Here is a 5,454-nt window from a genome sequence, read left to right on the forward strand (position 1 = left end):
AAGCAACCTGGTGGGCTGGCCCACGAACACACAGCGTTGTAATATATTTATATAGCGCAAAAATATATATAATAAAATATAGTCCTGGTGTGGAATGGAACTCGCGCTTTTCCCTCACATTCAGAATTACCTAACCACTACAGCAACTTGCTCTTTGTGAAATAATCTAGCGCGACACGATATAACAACAGAAACCTGTGGGCAAGTTATTTATTTCATGTCTTCGCAAAAAAAAGTTATTTATTTCACGTATTGTCACGTAGATTTTTGATTTATTTGAAAACATTTTATGAAAACATGATTTCTTTCGAAAAAATGTGAAAAAAATTGGGGTGGTTAGCGCAGCTTATGTTAGATCAGGAGGTCGCAGGTTCGAAACTCATCTGCGGTGAATTTTTGGCGTTAAAAACTGAAGAAGAGAAACGAAGGTGGGCCAGCCCAGTGAAACGCGATTGAGGAGATGGGCGGTATGCGCCCGACTGCGGGAATAACTAAATCGGGCGCTAAAGGCGCCGAATAGGAATTGGGGCTCGCTGAGGCGAACTGTCGAGCGATCGCACAGAGCAGCGCAGAGAGCGACAGACATGGGCCGGCCCACTTATACATAGTGCGTCCAACCGGTTTTGGGAACCTTCTAGAAGGTTCCCTGAACCGGGTTTCTTACTGTATCTTTTTTTTCTTGTTCTTTTTCGGCTTTCTATTGTTTTCTTATTTCTCTTTTGTCGTTTCTGCATCCTTTTCATTTTTTCTTTTTTGTTTGATTTTTTTCAAGTTTATTTTTGTTTTTTAGAACATGTTCGCAGTTTTACAAAATGTTTAGGATTTTCTTTTTTGTTTATTTTTTACTTTCTTCTCTTTTTTTCAAAAATATTGATTATTTTAAATTTTGTTTATGTTTCCAAAACAATTCAGTTTCTGAAGAATGTTCTCAAAATTCAAAAATAAAAATTCGTTACACAAAAAAGTTTAAAAGTTTCAAAATTCAGAATATGTACCAGATTTCTATTTTTTCACATATTCAAAAGATGTCGGCGCTTCAAATTTTTTCGGGATTTTCCAAAATTGTTCTCCGTTTAAAACTTTGTTCTCAAGATTCAAATAATGTCCGTGCTTTAAATAATTATTCACGCTTCTAAATTTGCTCAGGATTTTTCAAAATTGGTCTCTGTCTCAAAATTTGTTTTCACGATTAAAAAATGTTCGTGCTTCAACAAATAGTCCACGCTTCCAAATTTGTTCTCTAGATTCAGAAATTGTTCGTGCTCTAATAAATTGTTCACAAATTATAGAAATGTTCAGGTTTTCCAAAAAAAGGGTAATTAAAAATTTGTTCGTTTTCATAAAATATGTACACATATTCGAAAAATGTTCATGTTTGACATAATTTCATAAATTCAAAAAATTGTTCTCAGTTTTTGGAAATTTAGTCCTCAAATTGGAAAAGTGTTGAACGTTCGAAAAATGTTCAGGAATTTTGTAAAATGTTCATAGTTTACAAAATTGGTTATAAATTTCAGAAATAATCAATAATTTTAAAAAATGTTCCCGGTTTCATTTTTTTGTTTGGAATTTAATAAAATATTTCAATTTAAGATTTTCTGTTCACCAATTCAAAAAATGTTCAAGGTTTCAATTTTTTGTTCGGACTACAAAAATTAATCACGAAAAAAATGTCCCTATGTCCGTGTTCCTTTTTTTGTTTTGTTTTCTTTATAATTATCTTTCAGTTTTCCTTTCCACAATTATTTATTTTGTTAACAATTTTTCTTTGATTGGAAAATGTTCTTATTTCTTAAAATTTGTTCATTTTCCAAGATTTTGTTCCGGTTTCCAAATTTTCATCAGAAATACAAAAAAGATTAGTAGTTCAAAATTTGTTCAGTTCTTTTCGGAAAGTGTTTGAAAATACAAAAAAGATTAAATTTTGAAAATGTTTGTGGATTTCAAAATATGATCTTGTTTTCAAAACTGTTCACAAATTGAAAAATGTTCATGTTTCCAAATTTGTTCGCAATATCAAAACAGGCTCGCTTAATTACATAATTTTTTTGAAAATTGTTCTCGTCTTGCAAAAATTGTTCATTTTTTAGAATAATGTGCGCATTTTTTCGAAAAAGTTCCTGTTTTCAAAAAAATTCAGAAACTCAATTATAAAATGTTTGGGAGTATTTCATAACATATTTGTGTTAAATTCAATTTGTTCCTATTTTTAAAAAATATTCGCATTTTGAAAAAGTTGTATGTAGTTTTGAAAAATGTTCTTGTTTTCTATTTGTTCCCATTTTTACAAAGAAATGTTTGAGATTCCCAAACATAGTCTCCGAGCAAATTTTGAAAATGTTTGTTTTCGTAAGTATATTTGCTTTTGTGAAAGAGAAAACCACATTCGATATTTTGAAAAAAGTTTTATTTTTTTTTGCCGCGTAAACTTCATGTAAAATGAGCTGGCATTTTGGACAAAGAAATCTGTGAACACAGTAGGTAGCGATATTGGATCACTCACTTGAAGTCGTGTGAACGATCCCACATACGTACATTTTTGGAAAAAAATTGTGAACTGCTCTTTGTACTATACAGTTGCTTTCGTTTCTTACCCACTAGAGTTTGCCCGTCTCACTGGTTAGCTGCGTGGTCGTGTTTGCCGCTGTTTGTTCGATCGACTCCCACTAGGGGCGTAATTTTGCTTTTATTTTTCACAGCTCGCTACCTTAAACGGGCAGGCCCAGGTCAGCTATGCTCTATGCTGTTTGCCGCAATTAGCGGCGTATAGGAGATCCCGGGGTTCAAACCTGGGTTTTGTGGGTGTCTCGCGAGCAACTGGGCAACATAGTTCTCAATTATATAATTTTTGGTGACATGCATCAATATTTTGTCAGTTTAATCTATGGTTAAAATTTGACAAGAAATATAATGGGACCAATAAACCAGGACAGAGGTAGTAATAAAATAAGGGTAAAAAGGGAGCGAAGCTGGGGGGGTCTACTTATGCTGACACTAGCCACCGCGATATCTGTGGTGTTCGTTATTGATAAGAATAGATTAATTGCTTATTAATTAAGCTAATTAGAATTAAGTTAATTATCAGATACGTTGCTTGGTTCTCAAGCAATCATGTATTTTCTTGGCTCTCAGGTAACTATGAATTTATTTAACCGTCAAGCACCATGTGTACTTCTGTCTGGATATAAATACCCCATTTCTATCATAATTAAAGACTAATTCATTCAACTCTGTTATTTACTTAGGGTGTGTCTAGACTCACGTTATCATGCACTTTGCTCTCCATTAGAGAGATAGGCTAAAAAAGAGAGGAACCGAGGCGAATTATCTCTGGCAACGGAGGCAGCGGTACCGGACTTGCACACCCAGCAACGGCGCAACAGCGGCCCATGTCGTCGGTCTCCGTCGCATGGCAGCGTCCTTGGCACCAGCTACGGGGGCGATGCAGCCTTCAGCACGGCGCGCTTGACCTCACGGCAACCGAGGCGAACAAGACAACCTCGGCGTACCCTCTGCCATGCCCCGGTTCACAGTCAGCACGCAGCCTGGTCCTGGCCATCGGCCGGCTCTAGCACACCATCCATGGAAAAAGACGAACATGCATCTATGATGCATGCATACAAGAAATCCATGGGAAGAAAGCCAACTTGGTTGACTATTTATGATTAGCATCACTGATTCATTGACCGATTGTATTTTCTCTGAATCAACAAGCATTCCGAATAGAGAAAAAAGAGAACCGCGATGTGCAATCCCATCAACTGCAACCGCTTCAACAATGGCGAGAAGAACGCGACTCTTAGGATCGAAGCGGCGCTCTTTGATGCATAACGCAGTGGCGCCCTCCAACGAAACCTTTTCCATACGACACCCCTCCTTACTGCGGCACACATCGCGGTTCCCTCAGGCGCGCGGAGTGGCGCAGTTTGTCTGGCCAACAGCCGGCTCGCTGAGCGGCCCGACTCCTCGGCGGCGATGGCGGTTACTCAGCGAAGGAACTGCATGGCAGAGAAATTTGGGGATTTTATCCTTTTTGGCAGTTTTGGTCAATTAGCCCTCAAACGTGAACTTTTCTGTTAACCGGTTTGCTTATAACCCTCAGGTTATACAAATTAGTACGAACACATATTTGTAGCACTCCCTTTTAACCCTTAGGTATTCCTTAACAGTGTAAATAAAATTATACACTGTTTTACACATTTAAGATACCATTTGAAGTCATTAAATCTTCATATACTTAAAAAGCACATATATAATTTTTTGCTTCTATATTTATTACCTCAGTAATACTATTACAAAATATATTTTTGCTTGCATTTCAACCCTATTTCTTCGAGATTTATGACATCTACTATATCTTTTTCCCCTGGCATTACATGCGATTTATGACAACAACTATGATTTTGCAATAGAACTTCAATTTTCTTGCAAATCTTAATTAAATTCAATTGTGAATTACAAAGCGTCATATTTAACATGACTTGCCCAATTTTTTTGTGAATCACAAGGTATTGGTGGCATCTACTGCACCATTTACAGATTATCCATCACTACTGTGAGGTTTATATCTTGCCATTTTGACAAGATGACTACCTTCAACGTGCTCTTCCAAATATTAATATTAGATGTGACTACATCACGATATCATAAGGTCATACTGGCATCTACTGCAAAATTTTGCAAACTATCCCCTATTACTGAAAGATCTACATCATGTCACTCTGACAGATGATTACTTTCAAAGTGATTTCATACATTTAGCATAACATAAGGTAATAGAATTATGAACATCTATTGACAAAAGTCAGACTATGTTTTCTGCGAGATCTACACCATGTTGGTGATTATCTTCAAAGTGTTGTCCTATAAATTGAGGTCTACACATATGGTTATAAAGCATCAGCTATTCTAAATTTGCTCCTATGAGGATATTTTAGCGGCTCCTTTTTCCGAGAAAGAGGTGTTTGAGGCCATATCGCAAATGAAAAATAACAAGGCGCCAGGCCCGGATGGATTTCCGGCTGAATTTTATAAAAAGTGCTGGCATATTATTAAAGGGGATATGTTGCCTTTGTTCAATGATCTCTTCTCTGGGCAGCTTCAGCTTTTTCAGCTGAATTTTGGAACGATAACCCTTCTTCCTAAGAAAACAGAGGCTGTGAAAATTGAGCAATTCAGGCCCATTTGTCTTCTTAATGTAAGTTTCAAAATCTTTACCAAGGTCGGGACTAATAGGCTCACACAGATCGCGCATGCTGTGGTGCAGCCTACCCAAACTGTTTTCATGCCGGACAGAAACATCCTTGAAGGGGTTGTGGTCCTTCATGAAATGCTTCATGAGATCCACATGAAAAAGCTAGATGGAGTTGTCTTCAAAGTGGATTTCGAGAAAGCGTACGACAAAGTCAAATGGTCTTTCTTTCAACAGGCCTTACGCATGAAGGGTTTATGAAG

This window comes from Triticum dicoccoides, chromosome 3B (assembly GCF_002162155.2).
Source record: "Triticum dicoccoides isolate Atlit2015 ecotype Zavitan chromosome 3B, WEW_v2.0, whole genome shotgun sequence".
NCBI classification, from domain to species: Eukaryota; Viridiplantae; Streptophyta; class Magnoliopsida; order Poales; family Poaceae; genus Triticum; species Triticum dicoccoides.